The following is a 20196-nucleotide window of genomic DNA, read 5'->3' as shown; positions in this document are numbered from 1 at the left end:
GGACGGCTCCAACGTCCACGAAGATCACATCGAGTTCCTTCGCAATACACGGCGGCTGCCCGGCGCGGACAAGGTGGAGGTCTGTCTTGCGCTGGCGAGGGAAATTACGCCGGAGCCGCGGGAGGGCGAGTGGGTGGTCTTCCGCTCACATTTCTTGCGCGGTTTCGGCCTGCCAGTGAGCGCCTTCTTCCGCTCCTGGCTCGATTTCTACCAGCTCCAGCCGCACCACCTCACCCCAAACGCGGTGGTGCTGGTGTCTGCCTTCGTCACCCTGTGCGAGGGCTACCTCGGCGTCCTCCCCACCCTCGAGCTCTGGGGGGGGTTCTTCCAGTCCAAGCTGGGCACGCGCATGCAGGGCGTGCCGGCTCAGACTGGCGCCTTCATCGCGTCGCGGAGGCCGGTCGCCGACAACCCCTTTCCCGTCATCACGCTGATCCAATTGGTGAAGAAGTGGCAAAAATCGTACTTCTACATCAATCTGCCGGCTTACGTAGCCGGCCCACCAGCGGGCAGGCGGCCCCAGTGGTCCTTCTGGGCCGTGACACTGACGCCGGCCGGGTCCGCAGCCATCGCCCGAGTGCGAGTGCTGACCCAGTCGGAGGGCTTGACGGGGCCCAACCTGCTGGCCGCATTCGTCACGCGCCGGGTTCTTCCGCTCCAGAGCCGGCCTCATCTGATCTGTCAGATGAGCGGCCCGCTCGATCCGAGCCGAATGTGCACCAAGGAGATGCCGCGCGAGGAGGTCGCCTATATGGTGAACTACCTTGCGAACTGCAAATTCTCCGAAGAGTGGCAGTTCGGCAAGGAGCCATACAGCCGAGCCAATCCACCGCCCACGGTATGCTTTCCTTGGCTCTTCTTTTTCTTTTGATTTTGTTGCCGAGTTCCTCTTGGCCGACTCTAACTTAGTCGGCTCGTTTTTCGACAGAGCCCTCTTCTTCGGCCAGCCGGCGGGTCAGACGCGGAGCGTCGATTTGTCCCTGACCGGACCGAACACGATCTGGAGGACCCCGACTTGGGGGCGGCCGGTATGGACGATAACATCGAGCCGGGTGGTGGCCAAGCCGGCGGCGAAGCAGGCGGCTCCGGGCTCGGAGTCACCTTCGACGACTGGCCGGACGACGATGAGGCCGAAGTCGCCCCGCGCCGCCAGCCGGCATCTGGACGCGGCGCGGGTTCCTCCGCTGCACCGCCTGCTCGGGGCGGAGGGCAAAAGCGTCGCGCCGCCCAGGGTTTGTTCGGCAGTCGGACGAAGAAGCCCAGGGGCGGGGCGGCAGCCACCAGGCGGGAGGAGGCGGCCGCGAAGGCGACTCGCTTCCGTAAGACGGTGAAGCAACTGCAGACCGTGTCGGCGTAAGTTCACTTTCTTTCGTATACTCTTTTTTCTTTTCTTTCTTTTCTCTGGTGGTTCTTGAGCCCTTGTCTTTTTCTCCAATGATCAGAGCTCCGCTGTCGCTTGAGCGGGCGGCTGCTGCCTCCGTCGTCGAGTCGCCGAGGGGGTCTGGGAGCACCACCCGCCGTGTGGACCCCCGCGCCGAGCTTCAGGCGGCGACTTAACGGAACGTGCGGGAGGCGTGGGAGGAGCAGGAGGCGCGGGAGGCGGAGGCACGGAAGGCGGCCGCCGCCCAGGCGGCACGGGAGGAGGAGGCGGCGAAGGTGCTCGCGGATGCCGCAGCCAGGGCCCAAGCAGAGGCTGCAGCTGCAGCGGCGGCGGGGGAGGTCCTGATGGTCACCCCGCTACGCGTCATGGCGCCTGGGGACATTGAGCCCTCGCCGGAGGGAGCCAGCGGCGACCAGCCAGGGCTGGGGAGAGACGACGACGTCATTATCCTGGAGAGGGCGCCGGTGCCGACCCCGCCAACTGGGGCGGCTCAAGGCGGTCGGCCTGATCCGCCGCCTGCACAGTCAGCGGGGGGCGAGCCGGCCGCGAGGGCTGAGATGACGGTCCGGATGCCGCCGAGTCGTCGTGCGGGGAAAGTTGTGTCGGAGCCACAGAAGGCCGCGTCGGAGCCGCAGCCGGCCGTGGGCTCCAGCTCGTCAGCCCAAGATGCGGAGGCGGCCAGCGCTACCTCGGGGTGGACGCCAGGCGGAGGGACGGCCGTGATGAACGTGGCCGCGCAGGACGTCCGGACCCGGCTCCAGGGCCAGGCTATGGCGCTGAGGCAGTTCACCGATGAGTTCCTCGCGACGCGGGCGGCCATCCGGGTTAGTCTTCCCATCTTGCTTCTTCTTGACTTTGATTTCTTCCGTGGGGGCGCGTCAGCGCACCCACTGGGTGTAGTCCCCGAGTTCTGAGTCGGCTGCTGAGCAGGCGGCTTGGAACTTCTTAGTGGATTTGTCTTTGCTATTCTTGTTCTTACTTCGATCTTCTGTCTATCTTGCAGGACTACCACAACCTTCGTGCGGCCGCCTTCAACCCCCAGGCTCGGGAGCTGACTCAGAAGACCACCGACCTTACTGAGAGCCGAGGTACGTGCTTTGTTCTTTATCTCATGTGGGGGCGCGTCAGCGCACCCACTGGGTGTAGTCACAGAGATTCGGGCCGACTGCTGAGCAGTCGGGTCGGATCTTCTTTGACGACTTCCTCTTACTTGTTCTTTCTTTTTCTGCCGTCTCTGCAGCGGCCTACGCCAGTCTGAGGGCACAGCTGGGGGAGTCTCAGACTGCCCTTCGTGCCAAGGATGCCGAGCTCGCTGCCTTGGTGCAGGAACGCGACCGCCTAGCCAAAAAGTTGGCCGACCAGGAGGAAAGCCACAAGGCGGCACTGAAGGCGGTGCAGGACCGCGAAGCCGCCCTCCAGGCCGAGTACGAGACGGAGGCGGCTGGCTGGGCTGAGGCCAGGCAGACTCTGATCTCTGGCTATGGTCAGATCGAAGATCTGGTTGACGGTAAGCCGCCTACCTCTTCGTCCTTTCTTGCCATCTGCCACTTTGGCTCTTTTTCTGATTTGGTGCTCTTTTCTTCTTTTCTTCTTCTTTCTTGCGCAGAATATTTCCCTGGCTATTCTACTGCCGCCAACTAGACCATCGAGGCCCGTCGCCAAGCGCGAAGGCAGGCTGGCTTTGAGATCTCGCCAACCGCCGGCCGTTCGCTGGAGGAGCAGCTTTTGGCGATCCAGGCCCGCATCCAGCCGGCTCACCAACTGCTCCGTCGGCTTCAACGTGCTGGGGCGCAAGTCTTGGCCGCCCTCTGGCCCGGCCAAGTGGTTCCTCGCACCCCCAGTCGGACTGCCGACTGGCTGGAGGTGGCAGTCGGCCGCTTCGAAGCTTGGAAGGCCTCGGCGCTGGAGTTCGTCAAGGCCTGGTATCCCGGCTTGAGCCTGGATCAGCTGGCTACCTGGCGGCAGCAAGCCGACACGGAGCTGGAGCCGGCGCGGCCGGCTATCATCCGGCGGGCTTCGGCGATCGCCGACTACACCGACACCAGCGTCTTCACCCCCGAGGTGGACGACAATGGTGTCGCCCAGCCGGAGGAGTGGTTCGGGCTGAACCCGGCGGACGGTGAGGACTCGGCGGAGGAGATCGACTCCAGCGACGAGGGTGAGGAGGAGGAGGAGGGTGAAGACGTCGAGCCGGCTGGTGGAGCGGCCGACCAGCCTCATCCTGACCGCACCTCCAGCACTACGTCGCGTGCGTGTGCATCGCCTGCCGCTGGTGGTGGCCAAGCCGAGACCCGCTAGGCGGCCGCTCCTTCAGCCGGCGGGGCCGTCTCCACCGATCAGCTCGGCCTCCGTGTCGCGCCCTAGTCTGCCATCTTTTGTTTTTCCTGTCTTGTTACTTTTGGAACAATGTTTGGTTAAGTCTGCACAATTCCACCCACTGGGTGTATTCGAACTTATGTCCGTTGCCGGCCTGTTGGGGGCTTTATGTATATATAACTTATGCATGCATTTGGCCTTTCCTTGTACTTTGCTTTTTATCCTTCCGCTGTTTCCTTTGCCGCCCTCCCTTGGTTGCCGCCTCCCCAGTCCAACAGTTGCTCTGCAATCTGTAGCTGGAGGAGTGCTTTGGCCAATTGGGGGGGTACTTTAGCTTTGCTGGACTAAAGCTAAGTGTTTAGGAAGCCGGCCAGCCGGCTGTTTTGACAGCCGGCAGGCATGTTTGGAGGCCGTCTCTTTGCTATATAGGTTCGTTGTTCCTTAGCCATTTTTCGTGTGGGCATCCTTTCTGTCTTGCCTCTTGCTAGTCGGACAGTCAGTTCTTTGAGCTACGACTTTCAACAAGAGAGGACTCGGGAGCCGGCGCACTACTTTTCTGACTTCAGGAAGAACTTTTAATATAGCTCAAGGCGGCCAGTCCCCGGGCCGACTAGTCGAACCCGGTGCCGGACAAGAAATCAAATGTAATAATACATTCATGGATATGACATTCGTCATTCATAAAAGGCAGTCCCTGAGTACTGTTTGGGGGGCCTGTTGGTTCGTGCTTAATACAAAAGGGTAGCATGATACATACTGCTTTCAACTGTAAAATCTTCTCAGGAGGTTCGCATTCCATGGTCACTCCGACTCCTTGCCGGAGTCATCTCTCTTGCGTGCTCTTGGTTTTTGTGCGTCGATCAAGTAGTAGGAGTCGTTGCCGAGTGCCTTGCTGACGACGAAGGGGCCTTCCCAAGGGGCCGAGAGCTTGTGCTGGCCGGCTGTTCGCTGGATTAGCCGGAGCACAAGGTCGCCCTCTTGGAAGGATCTTGGCTTGACCTTGCGGTTGTAGTAGCGGCACAGCCCTTGCTGGTAGATGGCGGATCGGCTGAGTGCTAATAGCCGGCCTTCTTCCAGTAGGTCAACGCCGTCTTCTCTTGCTTCCTTGGCCTCCTCCTCCGTGTACATGGTGATCCGAGGCGAGTCGAACTCGATGTCTGTTGGGATGACAGCATCGGCACCGTACACGAGGAAAAATGGAGTGAAGCCGGTTGACTTGTTGGGTGTAGTGCGCAGACTCCAGAGGACAGCCGGCAGCTCATCGAGCCAGCAGCCGGCCGATCGCTCCAGTGGTACAACCAGTCGGGGCTTGATGCCGGAGAGGATGAGTCCATTTGCTCGCTCGACCTGGCCGTTTGACTGCGGGTGGGCAACGGACGCTAAGTCCAGTCGGATGCCCTGCGTCGCGCAGAAACATGCCAGTGCTCCTTTTGCGAAGTTCGTGCCGTTGTCGGTGATGATGCTGTGCGGCATGCCATACCGAGTAGTGATGTCGGTGATGAATGTCACGGCAGTCGGCCCGTTCAGCTTCTTGATCGGCTTTGCTTCGATCCACTTTGTGAACTTGTCCACAGCGACAAGTAGATGCGTCAAGCCGCCGCGGGCTGTCTTGAAAGGGCCCACCATGTCCAGCCCCCAGACGGCAAAAGGCCAGGTGAGGGGAATGGTCTTGAGTGCAGAAGCCGGCAGGTGTTGCTTGGAACTAAAAACTTGGCATCCTCTACAGCTCTTGACTATTTCTTTAGCATCCTCCAAGGCAGTCGGCCAAAAGAAACCATGGCGGAAAGCCTTGGCCACAAGGGATCTTGAGGCTGCGTGGTGGCCGCATTCACCTTGGTGGATGTCTTTGAGGATTGCCACTCCTTTTTCTGGCTCGACACAACGCTGGAAGACTCCGGTGATGCTGCGCTTCACAAGCTCTCTGTTGATTATTGTGTATGCTGCGGCTCGTCGTTGTACCATTCTTGCTGAGATCTCATCAGCCAGCAGCTCTCTGCTGACTAGGAACTTGAGGATGGGCTGGGCCCATGGCGGAGCTGTGACTTCTTCTTCTGTTAATGTAGCCACCATGACTCGGGTGGGTGGGTTGGGTGGCGCGGAATTGGAGTCGGCCATCGCTTCTTGTGTCGTTGTAGTCCCCGGGCCGGGTTCTGAAGTCCCCGGGCCGGGTGCGACTACAGCAGTCCCCGGGCCAGTTGTCGAAGTCCCCGTGCCGCCTGCGGGGTTTCTCCAGTCGGATCCGGCTGTATCTGGCGCAGGCGGTACGAAGATGGAATCCGACTCTGAAGACGGCTTGATGGACGGCTTGAGGAGGCGCTGGAGGGAGACGCCAGTCGGTATGGCTTGTCGGGTGGAGCCGATCCATGCTAGGGCATCTGCTTGATCGTTGTCGGCCCTTGGCACATGGAGGAACTCGCACCCCTCGAAGTATCCGCTGATCTGCTGGACGAGGAATCAATAGCTCGCCATGTTCGCGTCCTTGGCGTCCCAGTCGCCAGACGATTGCTGGACCACCAAGTCTAAGTCGCCGTAGCACAGGATCCGGCGTATGCCAAGCTCTTTGGCTAGCCGGAGCCCGTGTACGAGCGCCTCGTACTCGGCCACGTTGTTGGAGGCGGCGAAGTGGATCTGCAGCGTGTACTTGAGCTTGTCGCCTTTGGGAGAGGTGAGGACGATGCCGGCTCCCAAAGCGGTGCGCATCTTGGACCCGTCAAAGTGCATCCGCCAATGGGTAGAGTCGGGAGCCGGCGGTAGGTACTGGGTCTCGGCCCAGTCGACGAGGAAGTCGGCCAGTGCTTGGGACTTGATGGCGGTGCGGGGTTGGTAGAAGATTGTGTAGGGCGCTAATGCAATGGCCCATTTGGCCACCCGGCCGGATGCATCCCGGCTGCCTATGATCTCAGCGAGCGGGGCAGTGCACACGACCGTGATGGGGTGCTCTTGGAAGTAGGGTTTCAGTTTCTTGGCAGCGAAGTACACCCCATAGCACATCTTCTGGTAGTGCGGGTAGTTTTGCTTTGAGCTGGATAGCACTTCGCTGAGATACTACACCGGCCTCTGGACTAGCTGGGCTCGGCCTTCCTCCGGGCGCTGGACCACAACAACAGTGCTGACGACTCGGCTAGTCGCGGCGATGTAGAGGAGCATGGGCTCCTTCTCAGTCGACGCCGCCAGGACAGGCGGAGTGGTCAGCATTTTCTTCAACTCATGGAAGGCTTGGTCGGCTTGGTCGTTCCACTCGAAGTGAGTGGACTTCTTCATGAGTCGGTACAGGGGGAGAGCCTTCTCTCCTAGTCGGCTGATAAAACGGTTCAGGGAGGCTAAGCAGCCGGTGAACTTCTGCACATCTCGCAGCTTGGTGGGAATCTCCATCCTCTCGATGGCCTTGATCTTGACGGGGTTGCATTCGATGCCGCGTTCGGAGACCAGGAAGCCTAGCAGCTGGCCGGCTGGCACTCCGAACACGCACTTCTCGGGGTTGAGCTTGATTTGGAATCGGCGCAAGTTGGCAAATGTTTCTTTCAGGTCTTCCAGCAGGGTGCCGTGCTTTTCTGTCTTCACCACAATGTTGTCTACATAGACGTGGGCATTCCTGCCGAGTTGTTTCAAGAGGCATTTCTGCATGCAACGCTGAAAAGTGGCACCGGCGTTTCTCAAGCCGAATGTCATAGTCAGGTAGCAGAAAGCTCCAAAGGGTGTGATGAAGGCAGTCTTCAGGCGGCCAGCTGGGTCCAGCTTGATCTGATGGTACCCTGAGTACGCATCCAAAAAACTTAACAGCTCGCATCTGGCTGTGGAGTCTATCACTTGGTCAATCCGTGGCAGAGCAACCGGATCCTTTGAGCAGGCCTTGTTCAGACTGGTGTAGTCTATACACATACGCCACTTGTTATTCTTCTTCAGAACCAGAACTGGGTTGGCAAGCCATTCTGGAAAGAACACTTCCATGATAAAGCCAGCGGCAAGGAGTCGGGCTATCTCTTCTCCCACAATTCTTCGCTTCTCTTCTGATAGTCGGCGGAGGGGTTGCTTGACCGGCTTCGCATCAGCTCGGACATGTAATTTGTGCTCGGCAAAATCCTTCGTGACACCCGGCATGTCCTTTGGGGACCATGCAAAAATGTCTCGATTCTCACGGAGGAAGTCGACGAGCTCGCCTTCCTATTTACTGTCCAAGTTCGCTCCAATGACAACGAACCTCTCCGGGTTCTCCGGGTCCAGAGGTATCTTCTTCGTCTCTTTGGCAGGCTGGAAAGAGCCCTGCGCATCACAATCTTTGGGGTTGGGGGACAAGGCCGGCTGCTTGCCGGCCATGGCCACAACCCGTTCCAACATCTTCTTCTCTTCTGCCACCACGAGGGACTCGGCCAGCCGGCTACTGGCCATGGCGCACTCGATGGACTTCTTGTAGTCGCCGGCTACCGTGATGATCCCCTTCGAGCTCGGCATCTTCATCTTCAGGTAGGCGTAGTGGGGCACAGCCATGAACTTGGCCAGAGTAGGTCGGCCAAGCAGGGCATGATAGGGGCTCTCCAAATCCACTACCTCGAACCATATTGCCTCTCGGCGGAAATGATCTTTGTCTCCGAAGAGAACATCCATTTTGATCTTGCCGATTGGGGAGCAAGACAAGCCGGGGACGATACCATGGAAGACGGTGCGGCTCGGCATGAGCTGCTTCGCTTTGATGTTCAGCTTCTCCATGGTATCGCGGTACAGTATGTTGATACTGCTTCCGCCGTCTATCAGGACGCGGGAAAATCTGGCAGCTCGCCTCTCCGTCGCGAGGGTGACATCCAAGACCATTGCATAGGAGCCAGGCGAAGGCATCACCTCTGGGTGGTCAGCCTGGCTCCAGCTGATTGGCTTCTCTGACCAGTGCATGAACTCGGGGGCGCTGGAGGCGACTGCATTAACTTCTTGATGCTGTCGGCGTCGACTGCGCTTGTCGTCGGCTTGCCTGGTGAAGACGACGTAGGCGGCGTGCTCTTTGGGGAATTCGTCTTGGATGGCGCCGACTGCCGGCCGAGCCGCCGGCTGCTGGGGGGCTGGAGGCGGCGGGCCGGGAGGCGGAGGCGGCAACATCCCCTCGCCCTTGGTGATGCGGGTGAGCCAGTGGCATTTCCGGGTTGTGTGGTTGGACGGCTTCGCGCCGCTGTGGAACTTGCAGGGGGCGTCGAGAGCTTGCTCGTAGGAGAAAGACGGCTGCCAAGCCGGCCTTCCACCCTTCTTCTTGGGAGCGGGCCGTTCTTCGGGCTGCTCGTCTTCAACTGTGGCCACCTGCCGACTGGTGGAAGTCGGCATGGGGGCCTTGCGCTTGTGATCGTTCTGGTAGGGGCGCCGATTGGGGTCGCCAGCCGGCGTTTTGGGAGCCGGAGCAATCACCTTCCCCGAGGCGTCTACTCGGAGCTCGGTCTTCATTGAGGAGTCGGCCGTGGCGTACTTGTCCGCAATGACCAGCAACTCGTCGAGGGTAGCCGGCTCATCGCAGAAGAGTCGGTGCTTGAGGAGGGTGCCCTCTCGGCACCCGGCAGTGAAGTACTCGATGGCCTGGACCTCGTGCACCCCCTCGCAGGAGTTGCGGAGCTCGTCCCATCGCGTGTGGTAGTCGCGGGTCAACTCGTTGGGCCCTTGGACGCAGAGGGAGAGTTGGCGAGGCTTGGGAGGCCGCTTGTAGGTGCTGGTGAAGTTGCGGACAAAAACTTCTGTGAAGTCCAGCCAACTGTTGATGCTGTAGGGCTTGAGGCTATTGAGCCATGTGCGCGCCGTGCCTTGCAGCATGAGGGGGACATACTTCACGGCGACGCGCCGATTGCCGTTGGCTATGCTGACGGCCGTGGAGTAGTCGATGAGCCAATCTTCCGGCTTCACTGAGCCGTTGTACTTGGGCGTGTCTCTGGGGAGCGAGAACCCTTTGGGGAAGGGCTCGTCGCGGATGCGGGGGCCAAAGCATGGCAGGCCGACATCGTCTTCTTCTTCTAACGCCAAGGATCGAGCAAGGCGGTCGATCCTGTGGCGGGCGTCGTTCTCGCTGACTCCTTCTCGGCGGCCGAGTCGGTCGCCAAGAGTCGGGTGCGTGATAGGCGGCGGAGTGAGGCGTCTTTCTCTTCGAGGCGGGGGAGGAGGCAGATTTCCTTGGTGCTCTACTGCTCGAGGGCGGCCCTCCGCGTCGCGCTCGATGGTAATGTGAGTCCGGCTGCGGCTAGCAGCCGGCTCCTTGTCTTTCTTCTGGCGTGCGCCGCTCGCAGTCGGTGAGCGGGACGTTGCGGCGTGCTCCCGGCGCAGGGGATGACTATCAGCACGGGCGCCGGCTTCGTGCCGTTCTGCAGCCGCGTCGATCAGCTGCTGGATCTGTCTTGTCATGTAGGGGAGCTCATCAGCTCCCAGCCCATTGAGCTCCTCTGCAGCCGCCTGAGCGGCTCGCAGATTCTCGAGCGGGGTGGCGTAGACGGGGCGATCTGCCCCCAGCATGCTGGCGACGGCCGCGCCGCGCTTCTGGACGAAGCCGGCTCGGCTCGGGCCGCTAGGCGGCGGTGTACCGAAGGTGGCGCGGTCGACTTCGCGCTGGTGGGCCTCGGTGAGGCGTCTCATGGAGGCTATCTTCTGGCCCTCCGCGATGAGGGCGAGGCGGCGTGCCTCCAGGGTCTCGGCGTCGGCGTCGGCCGGGATGGGGACGGAGAGGTCGTGCATCGCCGCTTGCAGGGCATCGTGGGCGTTCTCGCCCGAGTTGGCGACGTGGCTGATGACCAGCACTTCAGTGACAGCGCTGCTGCCGCTGTCAGCTCGAGGGAGAGGGTCGTCGAAGACCACCACGTCGGAGGGGTAGGCGTCGAGCGATGCCGTGTCGGAGTCGACAAGCATCGGGTCGGTGGAGCCGACCAACTCCATATCTGCAGCAGGCTCGCTGGAGACGTGAAGCTGGTCGAGGAGGCTGACGAGGCGGCTCTCGGGGTAGTCTGTGACTGCGTCGGACATAGGCTCGTCGGAGATGCGAGTCTCGCCGAGCAGATCGGCGAGGCAGCTTGCTGCGCACGCGTCATCGACGCCTTGCAGCGCGTCGAGGCAAACGCCATCGGGCGCAGCAGGCTGGCTGCGCTCGTGGGGGAGGAAGAGGGTTCCCGTCCAGAACAGGTCTCCGGACGATGATGCACCTGGCCCCATGGTGGGCGCCAAATGTCGGGTGGTTGGTGCGACATATGCCAACGGATGGCTTATCATTGTGGGTGCCAATAAGACGTCGCCGGTGCCGGGAAACGGGATGAGGCGAAGACATGCACGCCGGCGGATCTTACCTAGGTTCGGGGCTCTCTGAGGAGATAACACCCCTAGTCCTGCTCTGCGGGGTCTCCGCATGATCACTAGATCAGGTAAAGTAGCTACAATCGCTCCTAGAGCTGTTGGGTTCAAGGGAGAAGAAGAACAAGGCTAGCTCTCGCTTCTCTCTATCTCTATGGTGTGGGTGCTGTGTTCAGAAGCTAACCCTTTGCATGGGTGCTCCGGGGGGTTTATATAGGCCTACCCCCCGGGGGTACAATGGTAATCCGGCTGGGCACTGGTCCCAGCCGTCAGTGTCTACGCTCGCCGGCTTCTACGCCGGCTGTTGGGTCCCGCCGGCTGCCGGCTTCTTGGTCGACAGGCCGGCCCCGCCGCCTAGAGTCTTGTCGGCGGCTGCTTACTGTAGCCTCGCCCTTGATGATGAGGGCTTCGTTGAGGTAAGCGTGGCTACAGTGGGCCGCCTCGGGGGCTCTCACTGTAGCCTTACCTCGTCTTGTCTCCTTAATGTGGCGCACGCTTCGAGGGAGGGGGTAGCCGGCTTCTGGGGGCCGGCTACGCCCTTAGCCGACTGGGGGAGGCCGGGCCGCCTTCACGCCTCTCTCTGGCTGAAGGGGCCCGCCGCCCGTGGGCCGTACGGGAGTCTGTCGTGGATGACGTTGAGGCCAGCATGGCTACAGTGCCGAGCCGAACGGGAGACGGCCGTCCCGTACGGCCTCCTGTAGCCATGCCCGCCTCGGGCTTCGGGGGTAGTGGGCCGCACTGTGGCCACACCCCGTCTTGTCACCGTTATGTGGGTGTAGCTTTGGTGGTTGGGGTCTCGGCCGACTGCTTGGAGTCGGCGCTCTTCGAGGCCGGCTTCCTGGAGTCGGCCACCCCGCGGTTGTCCCGGGGAGGGAGGTTGCTTGAGGCTGGGCCGCCTTCCGTGAGTCGGCTTCAGAGGTAGCCGGCCAGGGAAGGGGGTCCAATGCTTGGAGTGCTTGAAGGCCCAAAGGCCTGATAATTTTTCAGAAGAACCAGGGGTAGTCGGTTAGGCTACCCGTGGCCATTTACTCCGACAACGGGAGGGTAGGACAAAAGATGTCATGCAAGTTCTTTTCCATAAGCAAGTATGACTATATTCGGAATACATGCCTACATTATATTGATGAATTGGAGCTAGTTCTGTATCACCTTATGTTATAACCGTTGCATGATGAATGCCATCCGACATAATTATCCATCATAATTATCCATCATTGATCCATTGCCTACGAGCTTTTCACATATTGATCTTTGCTACTTTACTTCTTCGCTGCTACTGTTACAATTGCTACGAAACTGCTACTGTTACTTTTGCCACTGTTACCGTTAATCCCATACTACTTTGCTACTAAACACTTTGCTGCAGATATTAAGTCTTTCAGTTGTGGTTGAATTGACAACTCAGCTGCTAATACTTGAGAATATTCTTTGGCTCCCCTTGTGTCGAATCAATAAATTTGGGTTGAATACTCTACCCTCAAAAATTGTTGTGATCCCCTATAACTTGTGGGTTATCATGGCATCAGCCCAGAACACATGCACAAGCTCCCCCTCGTCATTGACCTCAAAATCATAGAAAAATGCTGAATTCACTTCCTGCTTTCTAGCTAATTGGGCCACAAACATTTGAGCATCAGCATCTCTGATTTTATACCTGAGTCCGAGGTAGTTATTCTGCAAGTCCCTCTTCATGCACCCAGCATTCAAAATTCCACCCTTGCTAACTTGCAGGGGCATGTATGCCTGGGAGGTTCATTACTCTCCTCTTCATGTACGCATTTTCCTCAAGGGGTCATTACTCTCCTTACTATCTTTTGACTTGAATCCTTCCCTATTAGACATGAAATGCTTAGTTCGGGCCACCTTATTCTCAATCTTTTTCTGTTGTCCGATACGAACACCAAAACCTGATTTATGTGCATATTCCTTGTAGAACTTCTCCACAGCCTCGGGTCCTTCAAATGTCATACCCACTTTAGGCTTCAAGTGCCCATCACATTCAGGTGTAAAGGACGAAGGCTGCAACATTAAGAATGAACCGGAATTAACATCTTCATGCATAGTTTCAGACATTTAGTTGTTAGTGCAAACTGAACTTACAAAGAGATGTTTGTCCGTGCTCGTTTTGGGTGTACTAAATTCTCCCTGGCTGCTATGCATTTGAATGTTATTGATTAGATCCATACTGCTGCAAACAAGGCTACATGATCAGCCTTTCAAACTGCAGTGACACACGTACACACAAGATCTGAATATGTCCGTGTTTTACCTCATACTTTTGATGTCCTCGTGTTTATGATTGCAAGTGATGGCAGGGTACTTGCTAGTTGCCCGTCGCCGCTGGAGCAAAGTACTAGTACTAGTTATAAAGGAGATAGATTCAGATCAGGGATGCACATGCATGGGACTCTTGCCGGTGCTTCCTGTCAACGTGGGAGCAGAGGAGCTTGTAAAGGATTGGGACGCTACCTGCATGGCCTAGGTGCCGGTGGACGTCGGGATCAAGTCGACAGAAATTGGTGGCACCTGTAATTTGACGGCGGCGGCGCACGAACAAACACAAGCAGTTGGGGTATTCTTGCAAAATCAAGTTGTTTTTTAGTTGGAGGGTGGGCGTGTTAGTGTAAAATTACCACAAACTTTGCTAATTCGCAGGATTAAGATCGTGGGGCTGGAAAAGAGGGGATACACGGATACATGAAACATCACGGATTCACGAGATATGTTGCCTTAGATAATTTATACAAAATCTTTATACTTATGGATAACTTGTTATAATCATGTAATTTTTTAAATGAGTATAATGACTTAGTTGGCGTAGTTAACCACTATCATGTTATATTCTTAATAAGTACAACGACTTAGTTGGCGCAGTTAACCACATAATATTCTTGATACACATTATTTGCAATATATTATACATAATGGTGCAGTTAACCACATAATGACTTTGTTATATTATTTTGCAATGAACTTAGTATATCATTGCATTCACTTGTGCTAAATTTGAACTATGTATATATCATGCTAGTGATCTCTAGAGCGTATGATCAAGCAAATATCTTAGTAGAAAATTCTAGAGTATGATTAGCTAAAGATTTTTTTAGAGAAAAGGCATATGTCCGACTTTATAAATAAAGCCACCAGGCATAATCAAAGCAGTCGAACACAACAGCCCCACAGGGAATAAGCAAGCAGACAAAAGTTTTAAAAGGGCAACGCATACCATCAACTTACGCCAAAAGGCCTATACAAGCAAAACTAGCTAGCATAAGACAAAATCTTTAGGCAGGAGCAGCTGGTTCTTGCTGGGAGAGGGAAGACGCCATCGAATGCACATGCGAGATCAACTTCTCCATCGCCACGCTATCAACCTCCTTAATCAATAATTTCAACTGCTTGAGGAAATATAATAGCTTAAACAGGTAGTCAGTGATAAATAGTAAACTTATTTCTGGTGGTCCATAAGACCTAGCACACAGCAAAAATACCAAAATAGAACAAATGTCTCTTCTATCCCGACAGCTGAGAAGATAACAAGTGAAGATCACCGAAGGAAGAGGGGGACCAGTCGACATCCATCCATGACCGGACACAACACCATAACATGCTAGCAAAGTCACAATTGAAGAAAATATGGTTGGTATCTTCACGTGCAGCACATGAAGCACATAGATCAGACCCAGGGTCATTACGTTTACGAATTTGATCAGCCGCAGGCAGTCTACCACGAATAGTTTTACATAAAGATTTTAATTTTCAAGGGAACCTTGAAATGCCACACATCTTTAAACTTAGAAGTGGGAGAAGCCACGATCAACCTAAAATAAAGAGACTTGATGGAAAATCAACCAAAAAAACAATGAAGCCAATCTCACCGTGCTGGCTGACTCCAAGAGCAAAGGAAAGATAGCAGCAAGACAATGCCAATCCACCAACTCTTTGAGAGAGAGCACACACTGGAGACCCAGGTCCCAGTTATTATGACAATATTTCGAGATGGATATCCTAGGTTTAGAACAATACGAGAACAAAACGGAAAAGAAGAGCAGAGAGGCGAATAACCATACCACCAATCAAGCCAAAAATGAATGGATTCCCCATTGCCATTTACAAATTTAATACCCGCAAGAAAACTAAAAATTTAACATGGACGCAAAAGTCATCTCTAACTTTAACCAAATCCCGCCATAATTGAGACCCACTGGTGGAAGGAGCAAACATAGGGTTGCAGGTCGGAAAATATTTGGCTTTGAGAATATGAAGCCACAAAGTCGCAGGTTTAGTAATGAGTATTTAGTGGTGGAGCTTGACAAGAATCTATGGGGGGCAATGACAAAAAAATTAACCAACCGCAACAAATGAGAACTTGTAGCCTCCAGGCAAATTTAAAATTACATTACCCATATTGCTAGCAATATACATGTATGATTAACAACATATACTCCATAAGAGAACTAACTACACCAAAATATATGACTTGTCTACTTATTCCGTTCAGCCTTCAAACTTCAAACACATTCTGTGAGCCAACCTAGAACCACATTTATAATGTCTTGTGACCTCTTGTAAAGCCTGACCAAGTCCTCCAATTATCCCTAACATCTCCTTCATCATACATAAGATAAAGAAAAACTCATATGAGGACAAAGAGTTGAAAGAAGTGTGAGCATCAACACGTATTGATCCAACTACTGATCTACCAGAAGATATATCTTGGATAACAAAATTTACTGCAGTCTGCAGTAAACAACTTCTTAAGGCTATGAATAGAACAAAAGTGAGAACCCCCACCTAGTGTCCCTAGGTCTTTTAAGTGATCGAATCTGATTTGCTCCTTGTTCTAGTATGAACCTTCCTTTTTCTATCATATGTGCTAGTTCTACTAGTTGGGCATCATGGAGCTCATCATGGAGTTTTGATGAGGAGTCAAGAGTGTTTACAATGAAGATCAAATTCTAGAAAAACTAGGCAATAGGAACCACCTCTTTGGATGCATCTACTAGTGCAAGTTGCAGTCTGTAAGCATAACAATGATCGTAGTATGCATATGGGCACACCTTCAGAAAAAAAAGATTGCAATCCATTCAGTTCTCCTCTCATGTTGCTAGCCCCATCGTATCCTTGTCCACAAAGTTTCTGAATATCAAAACCATTTAGTGATAATGCAGAGCACAATTTATCTTTCAATGTCATGGCCTTAGTGTTGGCCACATGTATCAAATCAAATAACCGCTCTTGTGAAAAGCCAGCTTCATTAACAAATCTAAAAACCAGTGTCATTTGTTCTCTTTTCGCCACATCACATGTCTCATCCACTAGAATAGAGAATTTAGAATCCTCGATTTCTTCACGGATATGTCTCCTAACTTTATATGCATATATGGACAAGGTTTCCTTTTGAATATCCGGAGACGTGTACTTTGAGTTGTATGGAGAATTCCCCAAAATGACTTTGGCAAGATTAGGACTGAACGCTGCGAGAAGCTCTAACAATTCAAGAAAAATTCCTTTATTCATTGACTCAACTTTCTCATTATGTCCTCTAAAAGCGCAAGATCCAAATGTTAGCAACCTAACAACCACAACAGATGCTTTTAGCCTTAAACGGTTTCTTTCTGCCTTTTTCATCATCCTTTGTTGCTACAACATTTTCTAAATGGCCTCAATGGTTCAATAATGCTTGGCGTTCTACGACTGCATTGTTGTGAGTATTCTCCACCACCACTTGATGATCAAACATCTATTCATGACCGAAGTATTCATAATGCCCAAACCCCCAAGGTTCTTAGGCTTGCACACTAACTATCATTTAACTAATATGTACTCCCTCTGTTCCTTTATATAAGGTGTATTTGTATTTTCAAAAGTCAAATGAGTGCATGTTTGACCAAGGTTTCAGAAAAATATATCAATATCCACAATACAAAATTCATATCATTTGATTCATCATGAACAGTAGTTTCATATTTTATCTATTAGGTATTACAGATGTTGTTATTTTATTCTATAATCCTGGTCAAACTTTTAAATGGTTGACTTGCACGGAAATCAATACACCTTATATTCTGGAACGGAGGGAGTACTTTCTTTTATTATATTTATTTTTAGCGTGTAGCGATTGATCCTACTCCCTCTGTCTAGAAAAGCTTGTCCCTCAAATGGATGTATCTAGCACTAACTAGGTTCTAGATACATCCACTTGAGGGATAAGCTTGGGACAAGTTTTTTCGGACGGAGGGAGTACATTCCTACTGATATGCTGACAGACGCTCCGTACTAGTACTCCTACTACTTTTTGACACGAAATGGAAAACAGACGCTCCATCGTTGAACAATTCGTCCATCCTTTTTTAGGGTTAATGTTGCTGCTTTATTTAAAACTCAAAGTTTGGAATCTCATCCGAAAGAACATCAAGCACAAAGTCTGGGGGAGCCCCCAACCAAACCTTACATAGTTCATCCCCTATGCCAACTCTAGCTAACTTATGTGCGGCAACATTAGCTGAACGTCTAACCCACGTTACCTGTGAATCTGTAAATGATCTCAGCATCACCTTGATCTCCTCCACCAACGGCCCCGCAGCTCAGAGATTCTTCTGTGGGTTGTTCAGTGCATGAACTACCCCTTGGCTATCCAGCTCCATGTGAACTCTCTCTGCGTTGATTTTTCGCGCCACATGAAGGCCTTGCCTGCATGCCAACATCTCAGCCGTCTCAGGATCCACTATATCAGGGAAAAGATGGCACATTCCTGCCCTAAAAGCACCCTGGTGGTCCCTTAGCACTGCACCACCGCCCGACTTGTCCCCTGTCTTGGTAGTCGCCCCGTCGGAGTTGACCTTGATCCACCCCTCCTCTGGCGCCTCCCACTTCTGCACCACTTTTTGCACGGGGTTTTGGTTCGACGGAGGTTGAGCTCCTTTCCATTCTGCCATGTGATAGAGGACGGAAGCTAGTATTTCATGTGGTTGCTTGATCTTCCTCCCATCTCTAGCTTCATTCCTAGCCAGCCACAGGCCATAGATTGCCTGTATCGTCGCCTCTTTCTCTTCATCTGACGCCCCCGCTAGCCACCCAAGGAGCCAGCGCGCTAGTTCACTATGGGAGTCCATCGGACCAGGTGGGATTGCCACCCTAACTCCCATCTCCGAGTGAAACAGCTTCCAGAATAAAACCGAGTGTTGGCATGCCCAAAAACGATGGTAGATGGTTTCTTCTCTTCCACAAGCCACACAAAAGACTCCTGGTTTTATTCGTCGTCGATGAATCTCAGCTCCTACCGCCAGCCCATTTCTGATAAGCCTCCATAGGTGTATCTTTGTCTTGCCAGGCGCACATGTATCCTAGAGAGCAGAAAAACCCTTGTGACAAGCAACAGAGCTTGATGATTCCGGTTGTCCGGTTCTTGCTCTGCCCCGGGACATTTTTAGATGATAGGCTGATCGCACCATAAACACACTGTTCTTTATGTAGTTCCAAGCGAGGTGATCCTCTCTTCCAGCTCCACCAACAGCGATCTGCAAAATATCCGCAACATCTAGGGGGGAAAACATCTCCCGAACTCTCTCCTTTTGCCAAGAGCTACCGTCCGGCGTCAACAGATCGGCAACTTTCCTCACCCCTTGGATAAACACCTGGCCCAATGGCTTTAATGATCCCGCCCGAGGTATCCAATTTGCATGGTGGATGCTAACCTTTGACCCATCGCCAATACGCCAAACCAGTCCCTCTCGCGACAGGTCCCGTCCATGGAGAATGCTTCTAAAAGTGTACGAGGCCGACGCGGGGCAAGTTGATGACAAAATGGAGTCCTCCTTAAAATATCTCGCCTTCAAGACCCTAGCACATAGAGATTGGGGGTATTGCAGAATTCGCCACGCCTGTTTGGCGAGAAGAGCTTGATTAAAGGCCTCCGAGTCTCTAAATCCCATCCCCCTTCTCTTTTTGAATTGCACATTTTTTGCCATGAAATCCAATGTACTTTCCGTTCACCATCTTTTGCTCCCGACCAGAATTTTGACGAGATAGAGTTCAGATTCCGGCTTGTTTTCTTTGCGAGGAGAAAACAACTCATAGTGAACGTAGGTACGGCTTGGAGACCCGACTTGATCAACACTTCCCTTGCAGCTTTCGAAAGGCCTTGTCCCTTCCAACCACTTACTTTTCCTTTAAAGCTCTCCGTGACATACTAGAAGGTTCCATCCTTTGATCTCCCAACCAGTGTTGGTAGACCTAGATACCTTTCACTTAGCGCTTCCGATGAAATACCCAAGACTGTTTTGAGCTCATCCTTAGTGTTGTCCTGGCACCCCTTACCAAAGAAGATAGAGGACTTCTGCAGATTTACCTTCTGACCCGAAGCTTGTTCATATATGGCCAGCATATCTCTAAGTGTCTCCATGTTATCCTTGGACCCCTCAAGAAACACAATGCTGTCATCGGCGAACAGAAGGTGTGTGACATGGGGGCAGTGCTCCCAAACGACACCCCTTTGATTTTTTTATCAGTTTGAGCCCTTTTCAGCAGTGCAGAAAACCCCTCAACACAAAACAAGAACAGGTAAGGAGAGGGGGGTCCCCCTGCCGGAGCCCCTAGTAGGCACAAAACTCCTAGACAAACCTCCATTCATCTTGACTGAGAAACTGGTTGTAGATACACACCTCATAATCATCTCAATCCATTCTGATGCAAAGCCAAACCTGTCCATCACTCGTTGCAGAAAACTCCATTCAACTCTATCGTAGGCTTTCATCATATCCAACTTCACAGCACACAAAGGTTTCCTTCTCTTCTGATTCCTTATCGCATGAACACACTCATAAGAGAAAAGAACATTGTCCGTGATGTGCCGCCCGGGTACGAACGCGCTCTGCTCCTCTGATATAAGAATGGGAACGATGATTTTCAGTCTGTTAGCCATCACCTGTCGCAATTTTGTACAGCACATTACACAAGCTAATTGGCCTAAACTGAGAAAGTAACTCCGGTGAGTTGACTTTCGGGATCATCACAAGTACAGTTGCGTTAAAACTCTCCGGTGCTTCCACCCCACTCAAGAAATCGCGAACAGCACGGCACACATCAGCGCCCAACAACGACCAGTGTCGTTGATAAAATAGTGCAGGCAACCCATCCGGTCCAGGCGATTTAGTCGGACCCATCTAAAATAGAGTCGTCTCTATTTCTTTGTCCGAGAAAGG

At 53.5% G+C, this 20196-nt stretch overlaps 1 pseudogene; it reads right to left on the bottom strand.

Moving 5' to 3' along the window:
* LOC141026172 (protein FAR1-RELATED SEQUENCE 5-like) overlaps window positions 1–18141 on the bottom strand; it is a 115528-nt pseudogene extending 97387 nt beyond the window's left edge.
* Between the last annotated feature and the right edge of the window lie 2055 nt (window positions 18142–20196).

This window comes from Aegilops tauschii, chromosome 6, assembly GCF_002575655.3.
Source record: "Aegilops tauschii subsp. strangulata cultivar AL8/78 chromosome 6, Aet v6.0, whole genome shotgun sequence".
In the NCBI taxonomy this organism is placed as follows: Eukaryota; Viridiplantae; Streptophyta; class Magnoliopsida; order Poales; family Poaceae; genus Aegilops; species Aegilops tauschii.
Note: the sequence above shows the minus strand (reverse complement) of the source record. Positions and strands in the feature narration are given on the sequence as shown.